Source organism: Elaeis guineensis, chromosome 1 (assembly GCF_000442705.2).
Source record: "Elaeis guineensis isolate ETL-2024a chromosome 1, EG11, whole genome shotgun sequence".
Lineage (NCBI taxonomy): Eukaryota > Viridiplantae > Streptophyta > Magnoliopsida > Arecales > Arecaceae > Elaeis > Elaeis guineensis.
The window spans coordinates 175973766-175996724 of NC_025993.2; the positions used below are offsets into that span (position 1 = coordinate 175973766).

The 22959-nt window shown below is 30.9% G+C and overlaps 1 pseudogene; it reads right to left on the bottom strand.

The window, feature by feature from the left end:
* Positions 1-4604: 4604 nt before the first annotated feature.
* Positions 4605-16598, bottom strand: LOC140857434 (uncharacterized; annotated as a pseudogene).
* Positions 16599-22959: the final 6361 nt, after the last annotated feature.

The window sequence follows — 22959 nt, forward strand, 5'->3', positions numbered from 1 at the left end:
TTTGTGGGATCTCTAATATCATGGTATTCTGAAAAAAAAATATGATAGAAAAAAATGATTTAAAAATATAAAAGAACAATATTCATGTATAACTTTAATAATATGATGTTTAATATAACTTTAAGACTATGTGAGCAATTGTTACCATCATCTTTAGAATCATTATTAGTATCGTCATATTAAAAAAATCAAAATCTATAGATCAAAGAGAAAATGAAAAATAAATATAGACTTAATATTTTTAATTAAGAATGATGTGAAACACATAAGGTAAAGACAAGGATTAAATGAATTTTCACCTAGAGTGTCTGAATTGGTATCCATTATTTCTTCTATTTTCACTAGATTATCATTTTCTATTGGTGAGATATCTAATTCTGCTCCTATATTTAATTCATCCCATGCAATAGATCGTATCGTTCTCCTACTTTTAGAGGTTTGCTTTCTAGCTTTTACAAAAATACTAATAATTGCAAAGTTATGATTATGACGAAGACATATTATAAATATAAATTGATTAATACAATAAATTTTGTTATATTCATATATTATGCATGTATCTTCTATTCAAATTGATGTCGGACCTAACAGTTAAAATTGATGCAATATTTGAACTTTGATTAGGTGCATTGCCCAAAAGTTCAGATACTGAAGAAATATCTGCTAATTAATCGAGCACATGTTATTTCATATTTTCATTAATTTAGCATAAAAATATAAAAAAAATAATAATACTAATATCACCTTTATAACTAATCACTGCACCAGGTTGCCTCTTTTTGGAAGATGTTTTTGATGATTTGAAACATTAGTCATAGGAGTTCTATTAGGTGTTCTTATATCCATATCCATAGATTGAACATCAGTTTGCCTCTTCTTGAAACATATTCTTTAATGATTTGAAATATTAGTCATAGGAGTTCTATTAGGTATTCTCATATCCACATCCATAGATTGAACAATATTATTTCTTATTATCAAACAAAGATTAAAATTAAGTAAACAGTATGTGAACAAAAGAAAAAAAATTAAGATAAACATCATGAAGTGATTCACTGGCCATTTGTTTGTTCAGATAAAGGTGTTATATTTGCTGATTGTTTACTCATTTGTGCATCAATCATTTGTAAGCATATTATTTTTCTACTCTGCATTATGTTTTTTCTTCTTTCTCCTGCAGCTTTTTTTGCAGAGCTATTAATTTGATCATTGGAAGCTGAAGCATGACACACTGAATTAAGAAAAAGTAATTAGCAAGTTTTCTTTCTCAAGTATGGAAACAAACAAAAAATTAATATTCAATATTAAAAGTTAATTATACAAACTCACCATTAGATATATCTATAAGAATAGAACTCCTTGGTGAAGATATTTCATTCATATTCATGTTTTGTCCCGGTGATATCCCCTTGTCATGTTTTTCACTCATTATAGCACGTCTTTTCAGTCTTGCTTGTTTACTGGCTATTTCATCCATTTTAACATTTGTCCTTTTTATGTAACAATAAAAATACTAATAAGTTAATCCATAACATGCAAAAATCACCTATTTGTGAGTTATAATTATAAGTAGAAAATAACAATTAAAAAAATGTCAAAAAGATTTCTTAATAAGGTTCTTGTGACCTATGTTTCATAGGTGAGTAAGCATAGTGGATTAGAATGAATGAACCAAAGCCTGACCCATCTTCAGTTCTCTATAATTTGATCAGAATGTTTTAATTTTTTGAAGAACATTAATCCTTATATATTATGGTCTGGCATTCAATTAATTTTCTTGTTTCACCATTATTTGAGCTGTTTCATAATTTTAAAATTTAAGACCACCTTCTGCCTTTATGTTGAGGCTGTCTTTGTCTTTGTCAAGCATCGGGCTTCACAAGGAACCAAAATATCAAACATATTGAGCTGGTTTTAAAGTTGAAATTTGGATGTTTGGGGCCATAAGAATGATGTGAGCATTCACATCTATAAAATGCTAGAAATCCAAACAATTGGGCCTTTGAAAATTGCTTGAAATTGTTGGCATTTCTATATTTCTTTTATCTCATACATGTCAGAGGCAATAATGTTATTATGCTAGGCCAACTTTGGAAGAGATTACAGCAGCATTACGTTATTGCCTAAAAATGGTGTTTTAGATGGATGATTATGAAATGAATGCCTGCTCAATTCTTATCCATGAATTTCAAAAATTTTATTTAGTTCATCTGTTTCAAATCATTCTCATGATCAGCTTTAAGATAGTAGAAATTATTGAAAGATTGAGATGCTAACTAAGGCAGAAAGTCCTTTCTAATAGAGAATAGAAAATATCACATATGTTCTATTGATCAAGTGGGTAAACACTCGTTTAAAACTATATAATCCAAGCATTCAAACAAAACATATACTTAGCTAACTCAATAAAAGATAGAAGATCTTACCTGATAAAGATGAATTCGTACCCTTAATCCTTCAAAAGAGATTTCACCATCTTTCAACTTTTTGGTTTAATAGATTAGTTATAGAAGAATTGTAAATAGAAAACTAAAAATTGAAGAGTCATTCAAATGAGTTGTCATTTTTTTAGCTCGGGATGAAGAAACTGAAGAGACTTGCCATTTTTCCCATGCATGCTTTTACATATGCATTAATGCTTAACAGCTAGCTATTAGATAATAATTAATATATATGTAGCCATACATAGAACAACTAAAAAAGGTAAAACTATGGTTGAGCAATAATGTGGTTCAACACGTTATAGAACGTTTGGACAATCTCTGCTAATTGATCTAATTCTTCTCTATGTATAATAGAGCAGAAGGCCTCTATACTAAAGTGATATAATTTGAAAGGGACAAACACTGTCTTGTGCGTGGTCTTAGTATACTTAATAAATTATACCCTTCAGTCACATTGCATAAGGTTATTTTCTAAATGCTAACTCTCAAAATTCTTTATTATGCATATATATAAGCATATGTATATATAAATACATATAAATGAGGAACACAGTAATTTTTTTGCAATTTTTTCATTGTTCATTCTTTATGTCTTAAAAGTTACTTAAGTATTTTAATTTATAATTTTAAATTTTGAATTATCTAGATCATGCAGAACAGCTCCTTGTTACTTTCTCAACTTCTCCATCATGCAAAATCTTGGAAGAATATTTTTGTTTATATCTAATTGTATGTATAAATTTTTGCATCAATTTTGATGGTTTTGATATTCAACATCTTCTTTTTCAATTTTAGTTTATTTTCAGCATGTCCCAGATTGAGTGGTTTTTTGAATTGTAGACTTTACTTTGTATGAGCGTAATGTATCACATCATAAGTGTATGATTCAAATATTGTTTCTTGACTAAGAAAAGATATGCAACTTATCTTACTTTGTAGGGATTTTTTTTAAGCAATAAGAGAAGCCTATTTCTATTTCTTAAATAAGAATTACTGTTATGCATTCTATTGCACCCAAGCTAATCATCTAAAAGCAAATGAGTACATACCGAAATTAAACTTTTATATTTTTAGGAAAAAATGGTAAGTTCTTGGTTCTGTCCCAGAGTACTAAAGGAATGCTGATACCAACTATGTGCTACCTACTGATATGGTTGAATTTTGAAATACTGATACTTTATAACTCAACATATTTTTCATTGAGCAAGGCTATGTTTCATGATATATTTTATATAGGAGCTAGACGTATAAGACTTAGCTCTTATATTTATTATTGTTAATATTTTTTTTATATTTAACTGGACTCTACCAATATATATTCTGCAGGAATAATTTGACCTTGGCAAGACACAATACAGATAGCATTAGGCAATGATATTGATCAAGATCATGATCAAGACTATTGGCATCCAAAGCAAGCCCAATAACATAGCAGAACCTAAATGAGCCTAGATGTTGGTACACATCAAAAAACCATAAATAACAATAGCAAACAAGACAACAACAATTTATATTTTTCTAAAATATTATAAGTGCCACATAGAGTACTTAAACAGAGTTTACTTAATCTCCAAAAACAAAACATGGACAGAAAATATTTTAAAGATTTGAAAAAATAGCATCATTATTAGATTTATTTCTCCTTCTTGATAGTCTTCAATACCTTTGTTGGGGAACATTGGATATTAGTATTTGCTTCCAGTTCAACTTGGCTTTATTCCATGTGCCTTTTTGTAGGAGTATGACTACCCAATGATGTATACTCAATGTCACAATCATTATTCTTAGAGAATAAATCCTAAAAAAAATTATAAAACTAAAATACTAATAATACAAGATATGAACAAATATGACAGTATTTATTAATTAGATAACAAAACAACCTTCAAGACTCTTTCATCGATATCAGTCTCATCATTCTTGCTAAGGTAAGGAGATTCATCATTTGCTTCCTACATATTTTAAAAAATATCAACTAAAGTTCAGTCAAAGTCATCTAAACATGTAAAAAATTCTTGATAAATTGAATGGTAACAAATATACCTCATCAAAATTATAAATTTTAATAAAAGAGTCAATAATCTCTTTATCTACGCAAACTTTCTGTGCATGATAGGTTATTTCATCAGGATTCTGAAAATTATTATCCTTGATATGAATCTAGAATAGAATTATCTTCTCCATTAGTTCATTTAGTTCATCTAGATAGTCATGATGAAGATTGCCACCCTACAGCAACAAAGGAAAATATATGTTACAAAAAAGCTGATATAATAAAAAACTAAATAACCAGATTGTGTCTTACCTTTTCTTCAATATGGCGAACCAAGTCATTTGCAGTAAGGCTCATAAGTTTGTCAGCTTCTTTAGAAAATGCAAGGAATGAAGCAATTCCTGCATGATCCATGATAATCATTTGTAACTTATACCTAAAAGTAAAAAAATTCTTTAGAAAATTAATCACTCAGGTATAGACAATAAAACATTAAAAGTTATATGACTAAGGTTTAAAAATAATAATACATTGGTACAATTGAAGGCCAATGCTTTACACAACTTGTACAATACTAATTCTCAAAGTTTGGAATGACACCGGTTGTGCACTTTGTATTAGGACAACCATTGTACTACTATATGTAAGTTTTTACCAAATTCTTTATGGTTCCTTGAACAATACACTTTTCCATCTACAAAAATATTTAGCATCCATTAAATTCAAAGTAAAAAAAAAAACTCAAGCCATGTCTTAAAATCATATTAAAATAGATTTGCATAGACTTTTCTTAGACCTTTTTAGTCTCTTTCAATTCATCAATACTCTTCCTAGTTGTCTGGCTTAGAAAATTATCTTGTAATAAGTATGAAGATTGAGAGGACAACTGACTCAAGATATGACTGCTTGCTTGATCTCCAATCGGAATCCTAACAAATGAATTGCAAGCTTATTAAGTAAAATAGTAATTTGTTTAAATTAGAAAAGAACTAGTTGAAGACCCGCATGTGGCGCAGGGCCAGATGTATGAAAATAATTTTTTTTAGATCTAATCAAAGTGAAAAAATATATATAAATAATAAAATAATATTCATTCAAATTCTTAGGATCATTTCATATTCTCAACTATCTATATAAATAGGCTTTAATTATAAGAATATAATAATATTATACATTAATAACATAATTTAATGTGAAGAGGTATTCTTTCTAGATAGCACAATAAAACTCATTAAAAAAGCTGAGTTGACAACACTCTAATACTCCTTCACAGAGTATTATTTTATATATATATATATATATATGATATATTAAACTAAAATAAATGATATATACTTTGCTCTAAACTCAGCCACTTCTGGAATGTTGGCATTTATCAATAATTTTGAACAATATTTAGTGTTTGACACTTCTATTTCACCTATCAATTATCAGAGATAAATATAATACTCATAATTTTTTTAATCAGCTTATATAAAATAGTAATGTCATAAAGCCAAAAAAAAAAAAAAAAACCATATTGATGCTTCATCTTTGCAAACTATAAAATAATAATATAGGGTCCAGTTTTATATTCTTCAACATATTTCAGAATTTGTTTAAAGAATTCCCCCCAAAGAGTGCATTTCGCTTTTGCTCCACTACATAAAAAACATAAAATACGTAAACCTTAAAGAACAAATGTTTAACAAAGATTTTGTATTAGTGAACTCTATATACCTAAAATCATCAAGCTCAACTACAACATTCTTACTATATACCCCATCCTTCTGAAACTCTTTCAATTGCCCAGTAGAGGTCATTGAGCCAATAAAATCTAATAAAAATTTAGTAATTGAATTAGGATATATCAAAGTAAATAAATAATTTTAAAGCAAAATAAGGGAAGATTAATATTTACCAACTAAAATAGTTTTGTCATTTGGAAAATCTTGAATATTTTTGAATGAAGTAAAATCAAAAGATACATTGAAATTGTTGGATCATTACATGCACATATAGTTGTAGTAAGCTAAAAATACAAATGATACTCATGGGTGCAGGACTTATATTTTTATAAGTTAATCGCCACTCCGATATTTGAAATGATCATAACACATCCTTCCTCCACCTTATCTTTAAACTTGGACATATGAATGCTGTTTATAGTAGCTTGAATCCTCCCACCTTAAGACTCAAACATTTTGTTCTAGATAAATTTTAAATTTCAAACATACATTAATCAAGTAGAATTGAAATTCATAACATTTAAAACAAATATCATACCTTCACATTAACAACAACCATCTCTAGAGTATCACCCAAGGAGGGGTTAAAAGAATTGGGTTCTTTTCAGAGACGCACAATCCTGACTTTTAACTTCCAAATCTTTTGTTGGACACAAACATCTTGGATGAAATCATATCGATTTGCCACCTAAGAGGAAGAGAGTTTAGAACATCATACAATATTTGATGAATATTTAAATATTTGATTATACTAGACCAAATACAGAAATAAGAAATATAAATTAAATAATAGGAACTCAAATAGTAACAAAGAAGAATGGACAGGGGGCTTATATATAGCACATCTCTATCATTTCTTATTTAAAAAATTTGACTCTACTCTGTTATGTTTGGAATGTAATGACATCATCTGCTATAATTATTCTTTTAAAAATGTGGCTTCAATTAGTAATATTTATCTATGACATTATGGCATAAAGAAAAAATAATTTTTGTCAACACACAAAAATAAGGTAAATCTATGATAATAAATCTAATTTATATTTAAAAAAATTATATTATTCAATTTAATATAAATTTTTGTATTAAATTATAATAAATAATACTTTATAGTATTTATCATTATAAATCAATTACCTTAGAGGCATAAATATTTTATTCTACGGTCCAAATGTTAAACACTCATAATGCCACTTATCTCACTCCCACCATTTACCTTTCTCCTAATGATTAATATAAATTCTTTTATTAAATTATAATAAATAATATTTTATAGGTATTTATCATTATAAATTAATTACCTTAGAGACATAAACATCTTGGATGAAATCATATCGATTTGCCAGCTGAGGAGGAGAGTTTAGAACATCATACAATATTCAATAAACATTTAAATGTTTGATCATACTAAACCAAATATAGAAATAAAGAATATAAATTAAATAATAAGAACTCAAATAGCAACAAAAAAGAATGGGCAGGGGGCTTATATATAGCACATCTCTATCATTTCTTATTTAAAAAATTTGAATCTACTTTGTTATGTTTGGAATATGATGACATCATCTGCTATAATTATTTTTTTAAAAATATGGCTTCAATGAGTAATATTTTTCTATGGCATCTCTGCCATAAAGAAAAAATAATTTTTGTTAGCACATAAAAATAAGATAAATCTATGATAATAAATCTAATTTATATAAAAAAAATTACATTATTCAATTTAATATAAATTTTTTTATTAAATTATAATAAATAATACTTTATAGATATTTACCATTATAAATCATTATCTCACTCCCACTCATTTATCTTTCTCCTAATGATTAATATATATTTTTTTATTAAATTATAATAAATAATGCTTTACAGATATTTATCATTATAAATCAATTATCTTAGAGGCACAATCATCTTGGATGAAACCATATCGATTTGCTATCTAAGAGGAGGAGAGTTTAAAATATATTTAAATATTTGATCATGTTAAACCAAATATAGAAATAAAAATATAAATTAAATAATAGAAACTCAAATAGCAATAAAGAAGAATAGACAGGGGGCTTATATATAGCACGTCTCTATCATTTCTTATTTAAAAAATGACTCTACTCTATTATATTTAAAATGTAATGACATCATCTGTTACAATTATTTTTTTAAAATTATGGCTTCAATAAATAATATTTATCTATAGCATCTCTGGCATAAAAAAAAATAATTTTTATCAACACACAAAAATAAGATAAATCTATGATAATAAATCTAATTTATATAAAAAAATTTATATTATTCAATTTAATATAATTTTTTTATTAAATTATAATAAATAATGCTTTATAGGTATTTATCATTATAAATCATTATCTTGCTCTCACTCATTTATTTTTCTCCTAATGATTAATATAAATTTTTTTATTAAATTGTAATAAATAATGCTTTACAGATATTTACCGTTATAAATCAATTACCTTAGAAGCACAAACATCTTGGATGAAATCATATCGATTTACAATCTAATTAGAGGAGGAGAGTTTAGAACATCATACAATATTTGATAAATATTTAAATATTTGATCATACTAAACCAAATATAGAAATAAAGAATATAAATTAAATAATAGGAACTCAAATAGCAACAAAAAAGAATAGGTAGGGGGCTTATATATAGCACATCTCTATCATTTTTTATTTAAAAAATTTGACTCTACTCTATTATGTTTAGAATATAATGACATCATCTGCTATAATTATTTTTTTAAAAATATGGCTCCAATAAATAATATTTATCTATAGCATTTTTGGCATAAAGAAAAAGTAATTTTTATCAACATTCAAAAATAAGATAAATCTATGATAATAAATCTAATTTTTAATTTTTAATTTTTATATTATTTAATTTAATATAAATTTTTTTATTAAATTATAATAAATAATACTTTATAGATATTTATCATTTATCATTATAAATCAATTATCTTAGAGGCACAAAGATTTTATTCTATAGTTCAAATGTTAAACACTCAGAATGTCACTTGTCAAAAGGTCACGAATGTCACTTGTCAAATACTCTAAATGCCACTCATCAGAAAATCACCAATTTGATCTTTCTTTTTATATATTATATTATCTTAGAGGCACAAAGATTTTATTCTACAATCCAAATGTTAAACATTCAGAATGCTACTTATCAAACACGCAGAATGTCACTTGTCAGAAGATCACTAATCTGATCCTTCTCTTTATATATTATATTAGATAGATTAGATTATATTAGATTATATTAGATTGAGATAAAATATAGAATATTATTTATTATTTATTTTTATTTTTTAGTTTTTATTTTGTTTTTATTTTTGGTGTCGGCCCGTGTGGGTTTTGTTCTACTTTGCCTCACCGAGTCCTTCACCTAAATAATTTAAAAAAATTATTTATAAAAATAATATAATTTTTAATTTATTTATCAAACTAATACAAATCCTATAAAACGTCATTCAAAATGATATTTTATAGTGTCCACATCACCATCTTTTTTTCACCCTTTTTCACGTGGATGACAAAAAAAGAAAAAAAAATTCAAAAATGCCATTTCAAATGGCATTTTTGAAAATGCCATTTGAAATGGCATTTTCAAAAATACCATTTCAAGTGACGAGTTTAATTATTAATTTTTCAAAAAATAAAAAAAATAAAAAAATAAAAAATATAAAAATTATAATTTAAAATTTTTAAAAAAATAAAAATTATAATATTGATTCAAATAAAAATCATCATTTCAAATTAGTATCCTCATTTCAAATTATCTTTTTAAAAACTATTTGAAAAAAAAAGGTGTAAAAAAATTAAAAATACCATAAAAAGGGAAAAGAATTAAAAAAATAAAAATTATAATTCTAAATTTTAAGAAAATAAAATTTTAATTTTAATTCAAATAAAAATCATCATTTCAAATTACAATCCTCCTTTCAAATTAATTTTTTTAAAAAAATATCCCAAAAAAATACCTTTAAAATTTAAAAAAATAAAAAATATTGTAAAAGAAAAGAAAAATGAGAAAAAAATAAAAATTATAATTTTGAATTTAAAAAAATAAAAATTCTAATTTTAATTCAAATAAAAATATCATTTCAAATTACTTTCCCAATTATAAATTAATTTTTTAAAAAATATCACAAAAAAATATCTTAAAAAATAAATAAAAAATAAAAAATACCATAAAAAAGAAAAAAATGAGAAAAATGGAAAAAAATAAAAATTATAATTTTGAATTTAAAAAATTAAAAATATTAATTTTAATTCAAATAAAAAACATCATTTCAAATTACTTTCTCCATTTCAAATTATTTTTTTAAAAAATATCTCAAAAAAATATCTTAAAAAATTTAAAAAATAAAAAAACATAAAAGAAGAAAAAATAAGAAAAAATAAGAAAAAAATTAAAATTATAATTTTGAATTAAAAAAAAATTCTAATCTTAATTCAAATAAAAAACATCATTTCAAATTACTTTCCATATTTCAAATTATTTTTTTAAAAGAATATCCCAAAAAAGATATCTTAAAAAATTAAAAAAATAAAAAATACTATAAAAAATAAGAAAAAAATAGAAAAAAATAAAAATTATAATTTTTAATTTAAAAAATAAAAATTTTAATTTTAATTCAAATAAAAAAAATCATTTCAAATTACTTTTCCCATTTCAAATTAATTTTTTTTAAAAAATATCCCAAAAAAATATCTTAAAAAATTAAAAAAATAAAAAATACCATAAAAAAATGAAAAAAAATGGGAAAAAATAAAAATTTTAATTTTAATTTTGAAAAATTAAAAATTTTAATTTTAATTCAGATAAAAAATATCATTTCAAATTACTTTCTCTATTTAAAATTATTTTTTTAAAAAAATATTCCAAACAAAGGAAAAAAATACCTAAAAGATGCCATAAAAATAGATAAAAAGGGTAAAAATGGAAAAAAAAATAAAATTAAAGTTTTAAAATATAAAAAATAAAAATTTTAATTTGAATTTAAAAAAACTAAAAAAATATAATATATTATAAAAGAGTAAAAAATAGAGAAAAAATAGGAAAAAATTGTAATTATAAATTTAAAAAAATAAAAATTTTAACTTTAATTTAAATAAAAATTATCATTTCAAATTACTATCCTCATTTTAAATTAATTTTTTTTAAAAATTACATAAAAATAATTAAAAAAATTTAAAATATCATAAAAAGAGAAAAAATAAAAAAAATAAAAAATTAAAATAAAAATGTCATAGGAGATGGTATTTTTGAAAATGCCATTCTTTTTGGCATTTTTGTAGCTTAAGACCCCCCCCCAAAAAAAACCCTCCCTCTTCTCTCTCTTCTCCGGTTTCTCCCTCTTCTCCGCGTCTTCCTTCTTCTCTCTGACGGCATGGCGGCGAGCTCCCGACGGTGGTGAGCTCCCTCTTTTCTCTTTTCTCTTCCAATCTCTCTCTCCCTCTTCCTCTCTCTCTCTTTTTTCTTGGCCCACCTATGACAGACGGCAGGTGATTGGCCCGTGCGCCCCCCCATGTGGTTGGTACATCGATGGGCCGATGGTAGCCGCCCCGCCCCTCCCCTTCCTTTGATCGGCCGCCCTCTCTCTTTCCTCTTCCCCTCTCTGTCTCCCTCTTCCTTCCCTCTTCCTCTCTCTCTCCCTCTTTTTTCTTGGCCCGCCGGCGATAGCCGACCGACGGCGAGCCCGTGCGCCCCCCCATTTCGTTGGTCCGCCGGTGGGCTGGCGGCGGCCGCCCCACCCCTTCCCTTCCCTTGGCCGGCCGCGCTGCCCCATCCCCACCCGCAATGGCCCCTCCCCAGCGGCGGCCCCGCAGTGGGCCCCCGATGGCGGGCCCCCGACGGCGGCCCCACGCGGCCCGACGGTGGGCCCCCGACGGTGGCCCGTACGGTCCTGCAACATCCTTCTATTTTGATCTTTTTATTTTTTATTTTTGTCTCATTAGATTCAGATTTATTTTAAAATTCGATTCGATCCTAATTTAAAAATTTTAAAATATATTGCATTTCATGGAACCGTAGACCTATCAGTTGATCAATGTATGATATTCTATGATATCCATTTAAAATATATATTTGATTATATATTTTTGCACGGATACCGTAAAATATATACATTGGTCTATTGATTGTCCAGTTTGGACAGTTTGAGAATTACATTTAATTCTATAGATAATTATATTATTCGTACGATATGCAGAGGGTTCGAGAGAAATTTCGGACAGTATTTTTCTTTAGTTCTCCTCACATATTTTCAGTCATGTGGGGAGAACTAAGAGGAAATGCTGTCGAAATTTTTTCGATCCCTATTGCATATCGTTTGATTAATGTAATTAACCTATAAAATTAACGTAATTTTTGAATGGGATAGGATCTATCTGTACCTATTTGTTGATGATATGATATATTTATCATGTAAATCTTTTGAAACGATAAAATAATTAGTAATACTAAATTTTTTTATTTTGATTTTGTCATAGATTTTTCTGAAAAAATGGCCAGTATTCGAGTTTGTGTACTATTGTATTATGATGGAATGATACAGAATGACGAAACTGATGTGCAGTACAGTCATCCAGCAAATCGAATGATTAGAGTATCTTCATCATTATCATGTCAAGAATTATTGGACCATTTATACAGCAGTATTCCTGTAGACAAAGAAAAATATGAAATAAAATTGAACTAGAATTCTCCTAATCTGTCGGGACAGTTAATGCAGAGCAAGTATATCTTAGTTTCAATTGATGACGATGAAGATGTCGAAGAAATGCTGACTTTTTTTTTAAAATATTCAGAATATCAATTTTTAGAATTATATATTGAAAATGAAGATATACTGAGCTTTGGATACTATAGTTGGTTTTTAACTCAAGCAGACAATATTATTGAGCTTTCCTCACCTTTCGTAACTCCTATGGTACAAACTGATAGTGTTGAGGCCATATTTACAGAATAGCATTCTACTACTGCCGGCTCTAGTTGTCCAATTATTTAAAGTCCTATGATGACTTCTCCTGTATCTTCTGCTATGGTGACTTCTCCTTTGCTAGAAGTAGTGGTAGATACGGGAGACGACACTCATATAGAAAATGATGACTGGATAGTCAGTGGAATAAATTCTGATAATTTAGGCTTTGAGTCAGATGAAAGCAAAGATGAAGACTATTGGATGGATGAGGATAGTAGCAGTAATGATAATGAAGTGAAGATGAGAATGATGATGAAGATGTTCAGCCTAATATTAATGTGGGAGAACCTCAACCTCGTTTGCACGAACCCTCATAATTTTTTAACGATATAAATTTAGATGATGGTGGTTGTATTAGTACTGATCGAAGATTGAACTCTGACTATCAGTTTTGGGACTCTTCGATGACTGAATTTTCTAAAAATCTAATGTTTGAGAGTAAAGGTTATGTAAGGAGAGCTGTTGATCTTTATCACATTATGAAGCATCGGATATACAATGTAGTTCAGTCACATTCGAAATTATGGTCCCTATGATGCGCATCATCCAAGGTTTGCTGTATCGATACCGGACGGCATGCCGGTACCGGATCGATACGGTACGATATCGGTATCATACCATACCGACATACGGTACGCCCTGGCGTACCGGTCCGGTATCGGTACAAATTTTTTTTCAATTTTTAATTTTTTTTTATTTTTAAAGTTAATAATTGATAAATACAACCTCTATATTGCATATTATTGACATATTTGGGTTCAATTTGGAGTTAGGTTGCGGTACAAAGACTCTTGATCCAAAATTTCAAATATATATTTATTTATATTATATTTTAATTATGTTATCTTAAAACTAAAGAAAAAATATATAAAATATGCATTAAAATGTATCTAAATATTTAAGTACAAAGCGCAATAACTGATATACAAACCTTAAGATGTACTCTGCATTTAATTTCTTGTCGAGTGTCTGTGATGCTCGTAGATATTTGGATCATCAACATAGTCTGAAGGGACATCAGTCCAACCCTCTAGCCAAGCTGCATCATACTCTCGAATATTCATCATCCCATAAGGTATCCTCTCTAGATTGTAAGACATCTCAGATCTCTCGCTAAAATTCTGACTCTGAGAAGTATCTTCGAGATGATGGTACGATTATGGAAAAGCCCATCCAAATATGTCAGTAGCAAAATTTGATCCTGGAGCTGCTCCAGACTGCATAGGATAGTAACCACTAGAAGATGATGCCTCGGATGCGCCATATGCATATGGATCATAAGGTGGCTGTGGATAATAAGATCCATAATGCGAGGATAATCTAGATACATCCATGGATCCTACTCCATGTGCAAGATCGTCCGCAGCTGCATCATGTGCTGGAGACCTCTAGGAGCCCGTCGTCTATATGAAATTGGCTTCCCACGATCTCTACCGACTCGTCCACCATGATCCCTATTCTGTGTGACATGCGTAAACTGAGACTCATCGGTGAATCAAATATCACCCTGTGGCTGTGTCTCATAAACGGTGGTCTCATGTCCTCCAGTTTCTCTCTGATCATCAGATCCATGGCTACTACTACCAGTATCATCATCACTCTCCCTGGTGTCCGTATCTGAATCAGATCGCTCCTGTACTCTCGAGAGTGGTGCATGTGCAACTGTCTTTTCTTTTCCCCCCTTATGCCCCTCTGTGACTGAGTTTCCTGTGATTGGGAGGATGGATGCCTTCTTGCTGGCTGTCGGGAGGAACGTCTATACATCTCTCGCTCGAATCTCTAGAAAGATGTATCGGATAGCGAGTCATATGATGAATGAGTTCCTTGTATCCCCTCAGACTGTGGCTGATCAGCTGGAACCCTATGTGGAATATTTTTTTCTGCCCATTGTCCTGGATCCACCCTAATTTCCCTTGCCACCACACTGGCTGGTCATGGAGGGGATCCTGGCTCATCAAGCTCTGACTCCTGCTGCTGACCTGTAAGCCATCCGATGATAGGATCGTCATCCTCGTCAGCATAATCATCCAGTATCGGATCAGTGTACTTCAACTGAACTTCCTCCTGAATATATTTTAGCCTCAACCTCAGATTGTAGTGAACATATACAAGATCGTCGAGATATTTTTGTGTCAAACGATTTCTCTGTTTGCTGTGGATAAGGACGAAAGTGGACCAATTACGCTCACAGCCACTAGCAGAAACCGTCTGAGAAAGAATACGGACAGCCATATGTCTCAAATTTTCTGTTGACGTTCCAAAATGAATCCACCATTCAGCTACAAAAGCAAAATCATATATCAAATTTGATGATATTATTAAGCAAAATTACATATCAATCTACATTGCTCATTATTGATATGTAATTTATCTGGATTCATCTGCTTTTTGCTTACGATAGTTGATGGGACTCCAAAACTGTCTGATCCCTCTCTAAACTATTTCATCTGAAATAAAATGTATTTATTATTTATAAATATATCAGATTGAATTCAGTTAAATAATTACATCTGTTTTAAACTAGCATATCTCTTGCAGACACAACGACGCGATTTCTGGATCGGGCACCATCTTATATATGATATTGCGAAGAGCAGCAAGAAGCTCGCTATCCATATCTATCTCTGAAATAGTATACTGAAATTTCGGATTCAAGTAATAAGCTGCAGATAAATTTCAAGACTGATTAAGCACAATTTTATTTTCATACTTCGAAAAAATATTTTAAAATATTTTTGAATCCAAACTTACCAGCTAGATGCAAATCTCTGCCCATCTGATAGTCCCAACGGTGCTCGATAATGTTAATAAATTCTTGAGCATATTTGGGATCATTCTCACTGATCTGTTTCTTTGTCCTCTCCATCATGTAATATAGGAAGCCCATCTGGGGATATCTCTCACTGTCCACGGTGCGAAGCACCTCATATAAAAGCTTGATAGCCTTCACTATCTTCTCAGCTCGCTGTCAAAATGACTGACTCATCACCAAGTTCTCCACATGATTTCCATCAGTGCCGGCCCTCGCATATCTGCTCTCTTGCCACTCGGCACTGACAAACATCTGACGTAGGGCTGTTTTCTTCTGAAAAAGACTATCAAGTGCTATGTAGTTGGTAGCAAACTGTGTGATATCCGGTCGTAAGATCTCTCCCCCAATATACGTCCGAATCAATGAAAGAACCCATGTGTGGTTGTAGATGAATCTAGTAATGGTCTGGGCAATCTCCACTACCTGCTGCACCCTGTGAATCTTTCTGATATCCATCAATATAAGATCAATGCAATGTGCAGCACATGGGGTCCAGTATATCTGCGGTCGCTGCTCCATCAGCAACTCTCCGACAGCCTTATATTGTGGTCCGTTATCTGTGATGACCTGCACGATATGCTGCTCACCCACTGAATCAATCACCACCTCCATCAGACCAAGGATATATGTGACATCGTGCATCTTATCTGAAGCATCGATTGATTTGTAAAAAATATTTTTCTATCACAGTATATCAAAAAATTAATGATGCTCCGCTTAGTAAGACCTGTCTAACCATCACACATCACTGTCAGACCGTATGTAGGCCATTTATTTTTGTAAGAAGCAATCCATCTCTGCAAATTCTCCTTATTGCTGTTAAGAAGCTGACCATAGATGTCCTTAGATCTTGGAGGATCTACACCCTGGCCGGCAGCCTCTATGGCTGAAATAGCAGATCGTAGTAAGGATTGGCTGCTGCATTTATTGGAATATGACTGAAATAAAACCATGATCCAATAGCTCGCCATATATCCTTCTTCTTATCTTTTTTCAGCATACTGTCAATTCTCTGCTGCTTTGAATCCTTGCTGGACAAAGCATGTGGATCCAAATCCTGAATGCTGGCTCCTGCTGGAATATCTCTGGAGGACCTCCTCCTACTGCCAAAAGCTCTCAACAAAGAAGACATGCTGCGTCTGCTCCCTCTACCACCAGGCTCTCTGACTGAAGTAGTCCTCCTGAACTCGAATTCTCTCCTACCAGTCGCTGATCCAGATCCTGATTCATAGCATGATGGTCCAAATCGATCTTTGTACCGGGCCATCTCCTCCTGCTGGTACTGATCCGCCAAGCTCACATGAATGGCAGCCTCAATCTGTGCCTCATCATCTGGAGCAGAAGCCTCCTCTGACTCTCTAGAGTGATAAGAAGGTGGCTCTGTAGTTCGACGGTCTACTTCAGTCTTTTTCTACTTTGCCCTTTCCTTCGCTGCTTTCGAATCAGCAAAGTACTTTTTCATTAATTGTCGGACCTCTTGCGGATATTTTCGATACATCGACATATCAGGATAACCACCAGCTAGATGCTGCTTCAACCTAGTCACTCCTCTTCCCTTGAACTCTGTGTTGCACCATTTACATCTTTAATGATGCTGAGCCGAGAGCATCTCACCATGATTCCAACCGATGTCACGCTCTCAATCTTTTTTCTTACTCATTTCTGCAGATATAACAAAATACTAATTATTTTGAATTACCTGTAATATAACACTAATTACATATATTTTTTATTTGATAATATTTTTTATTATTTAAATATTTACAAAAAAATTTAAAAATCTCAAGTTAGATCCAAATATTTTAATTATTTTGAATCATTCTAAACATTATTCTCAATTTCAAAACTAACACTGATTTTTTATTCTTTTATTTTTTTAAATAATTTTTATATAAATAAATATCTACTATAAAATAGCTGATTAATTAAAGCAAACGAACGTCATGATCTAAATTTTTTTTTTATAAATATATGCAAGTATAACAAAATACGATAGTTTAACGATAATTAAAATAATTATATATAATTTTAAAATAATTTTAATAAGTATTTTAAAATTTATAAATTCAAAATAAATATGTTATATGCTTTAAATAATATTTTTAAATTAACTAAAATATAACACTATTTTTATATATTTTTTATTTTATAATTAAATTTTTAAATTTAAATAATTACAAAAATATTTTTTTTAATTTTAAATATTTGAAAAAAAAATAGAAATTAGATTTAAGTAGTTTGAATCATTCTAAATATGATTCTCAAACTCTGATTTTTTTTTTAAAATTTAATTTTTTTAATTTTTAAATAAATAAATATTTAAAAATATTTAAAAAATATATAATTAATAAAAATTAATAATTTTGGTGTCATCATGTAGATCTTCCAAAGATTTATCACATATAATTAAATCATCTCAAAATCACAAGATTTTGGCATGATTTTTTTTTATTTTCATTCTTTCTCATTCTTATCCTATTTTTAACAATAAAAATTAAAAAAAATATTTACTAAAAAAATAATACATTATCTTACCTTCGGCCAAAGATCAGCCTCTCCTCGAACCACTCCTACAATTTGATGGAGTTTTTTTTTTCTAATTTTTTGAAGGTCTCAACGGTTTCGTTGAGACCTTCGGACTCTCGAGAGTTCTCTGAGACATCCCAGAGAACTCCAAAGCAGGGTAACAGGTTCTTTTATACATGTGATCTCCGACCCCCCCTCCCCCCTCGTCACTTTTGGCACATGGGGTGTCGGTACGGTTCAGTTCACGCCGAATCAGATCGAACCGGATCATACCATCCGATTTTGGACGGTATGGAAGCGAACCGGACCGAACCGCTCGATTCGATACCGGTTCGAGGTGTTTCTCAAAAAAAAGATCCGAATCGGACCGTTTGAGCACCGGTCTGGCTCGATATGCCCCGCACCGGATGGTTTGGCTCGGTACGGTGAACTCTGGCATCATCAGATAATGTTCAAAATTAAAAATGAAGGCTTCGTGCTGCATTATTGAAAAAATATGAATATTTTCAAATCATAAAATATCAGGGTCCTCACACTTGTTTGTTTACGGGGTTGAGTCGAGACCACAAACATGTCAGTGAAAGGATGATTGACACACTAGTCCAACATATTGTTGAGAAAGATCCCGGTGTTAAAGTTGAAGCTATTGTGGCAACTGTTAATGATCAATTTCAATATATAGTATCATACAGGAAAGTATGGTATGAAAAGCAGAAGGCATTGGTTGATATTTATAGAGAATGGGAGCCGTCTTATGCTAAATTATCCTATTATATGACTGTATTTCAACATGCAAATCCCGATACAGTTGTTTCATGAATTTTTTTTAAACTGCGAATTCCAATGTTCGAGTTTTAAATTATATTTTTTGGACTTTCAAACCATCCATCCAGGGTTTTACACACTGCTGTCCTGTAATCAGTATTGATGGCACGTACTTGTAGGAAAGTTTAAAGGTAAGATGTTAATTGCAACAGAAATTGATGCAGAGAATGGGATATTTTCATTAGCATATGCAATTGTGGATGAGGAGACGACTGTAAGTTGGAGTTGGTTTTTTTTCCAGCTCAGAACATATATCGTCAAAGATAGAAATGGAAAATGCTTAATTTCTGACAGACATCCAGGTATATTAAATGCCATCGCAGATGAGTCTATGGGATGGAGTCCACCATGTGCCTATCACCGATACTGCTTAAGACATATTTACAATAATTTCAATACTCATTTTCAAAATGTGAAGCTAAAAAGAGCAGTATGGCAAGCAGGAAGCACTCATCAAGTTCGCAAGTTTAACTTTATCATGGGTAGGATCAGAACAGTGAATGAAGAGGCTTGGAGCTGGTTGTCTGAGTTAGAAAAGGAGAAGTGGACATTGACACATGATGATGGCCTACGCTATGGTGTCTTAACTATAAATTTGTCGGAGGTTTTTAACAGTATTTTATGAGGAGCTAGAAATGTGCCAATTACAGCTTGTGTTTCAATGACATTTTATCGTCTTGTAAAATACTTCAATATGAGGCATGCCCAAACCTTGAGATATGTAGAGGAGAATCTAAATAATCTTTTTACTCCTCATGTTGCAATTAAGATTACTGAAGATCAAGTTAAAGCTAATTAGCATCGAGTAATAGCATTCAACCTTCAAAGAGGCATATATGAAGTACTTACGAGGAGAGCAAGCGCAGGATTATGGGATGGAGAAAATTTTTATACTATTACTTTAGCTAAAAAAAATATTCTTGTGGAAAGTGGAGCATATACAAATATCCATATTTATACATTTTAGCTGTGTGTCGAGAAATTGCTGTATATTTTAGTGGGTTTGTGGATGATGCATATATAATTACAGCATATATAATTACAGCATATATGAATACTTGGAGCGGCGACTTTAATCCATTACCATATGAAGATTATTTGATGCATACACATATGTTCAAATATATTTCTGATCATCATCGTTTGAGACCCAAGCAGAAAGGTAGATCAAAGTCAACAAGTCTACGAAATGAGATGGATAATAGGCAAATAAGAAGTAAGAACCACTGTGGCATTTATAAGGAACAGGATCATGATCGCCGCTGCTATCCTAGGATACTTCAACATACTTCAACTTCAAGCAGTGAAAGAAATTAAAAGCTCCGAAGATGTATTTTCATCATTATTTTATGTATTTCTGTGAGATTGTATTTGAATATACATGTTTAATATCCAAAGATGAACTGAATTGTGTGTTTAAATTATATTGTGTGATAATATTATATTTAAAATATATTTCTCATAAAATAAATGGCTATCATATTTCTTATTTTTTAATACACTTGTGATAATATCATTATTTTAGATTCATTAGCATATTATGGCTTACGATCCGCGGCATCTTGATCTTCGAGACAGCAGTATTCTTACATTGCAGGAGCACCATCGATCACAGACTATTTTAGATGGCGGCATAAGCATTCCAATCCTACTCTTACTATTTAATTTTTTTTTTGAAAAATCATATACGTTATCTAATTATTATATCTTATTGTAGGAGTCCAGACACCTTCGTCTACGATGATCCAATGCTGACTTCTGGAGGACAGAGTGTTGGGAATAGTGTCCCAAAGCCAATCGTCAGCCTGTTGACGGTTGTGCTCCTTTTGTATTAGTACATGAATTATAAATAAATAAAAGTTATTTTGGTATTTTTTCATCACAAATATTTCATCTTCTAATGAACTCCTGTGTTGTGGCGAAGTCCTTAGGACTATTTAGACTCGACAAAGGAGGATTTGTCGTTTAGTCCTTAAACATGTTCGCGACCAAATGATACGTTGTTACCAAGGACGACAATATTTATCGAGCATAGGTCGTTGTGTGCCATATGCGTTGGTTGTCCTCATAACCAAAGAGTGTGGAGACACTGGTATAGCATACAGGTGAGATGTAATGGTACATCTGCACTGAACGTGACCAACTCCGGAGCTATTTCTGTTGTCAAGATTTGCTCCGATGGGATATGGGTATAAATGTCCCTCCGACCTGAGACCGCCATGGTGACTTGCAAGCAACTCACTGCACTTAGGCATTGGACTACCTGAATTTCTAATTCAGTGACGGAAGGTTGCTGGGTGTAGTCAAGTACTTAACTTGTTGGTGCGTGTGTCAAGATGGGATTGACCACTCCAGTTTAGGAGCTGTGTACAGTCGTGTTTCAATTTAGCAAAACCTTGGCCAGGGTAGTCCTAGTGAGGAGTCACAGGACTAATTGAGTTGAGCACGATTCGGATGATATCATCAGGGTTGACAGTTTAACCCTGAGTCATCCTAAACACAGGGGTCAAAAGGGATGAATTATACGGTAACCATATTCACGTAGGTTCTGAATATTGCGATTGCGATTATTCGACCTATCCGATCGTCGGGTACCATTGCTAGATGGTCACTTCGATTAGTACAGAAATTGGATCCTGTGCTACCGGCTTAGGTTCGAACCTGCGGGGTCACACACATTAGAGGTTCCTTTCTGATCTGATGGCTGATTATGAGTCTTATCTATCTGGAACTCTATGATTGAGAATTAGGATTCTCTAATCATGAGTTCCACACATTTTGGGTACCGGGGTCAAAATTTTGAATTTCGAATTTTGAATTTGAAATTTGAACTCTTTGATCAGGGTTTCATATCGATGGTCTCTGATGCCTGATTGCCCATCAGATTTGGACTCAACATTTATGAGAGGTTTAATTAGTGATTTAATCACTAATTAACTCAATTTGATTGAGTAATTATTTTTGGATCAAGTCCAATTGAATTGGATTCAGTTTGGATTGACCCGATTAGGTTAAATGTTGACCTAATCGCTAAGGTGGTTTAGTCCCTGATTTGATCAGGGGTTAGGTTTAGTTAATTCTTGATTTGATTAAGATTTTATTAAGCCTAATTAAGCCTAATTATGTTGGGTTTAATTTGATCTAATTGTGCTCAACCTATTTTAAACTAGGTTGGCTCAATTTGAATCAAACCACCTTGTTTTAAATTCCCTGCGTCACCCAACTTCCTTGCACCCATTTGAATTCACGAGAAGAAACTTCTCGTGAAATTTTTCTCATGTAAAACCCTTCCCCACGTCCTCATTTGTGCACCATATGGATGGATAAATTAATTAGTTAGCCATTCAAATTCAAAGCATGTTTGAATTTGAATGGATAACTTATCACTTGCCCTTTCATCCTTATCCATTTTGTGCGCCACATTACATACACGAGAAAAGGTTTCTCGTGAAAATTTTTCACGCACAAAGAGCCATGCCCCTTCTCTTCTCATGCCCAAAAGGATAGGGATAAGTTGGTTTTTGTTTGAATTCAAATTTGATTTGAATTCAAATGTGTAACCTCTTGTCTTTATCCTCTCACGCGGATAAGACACGTTCGACGTTGTTTTAAAAAGAGGAGA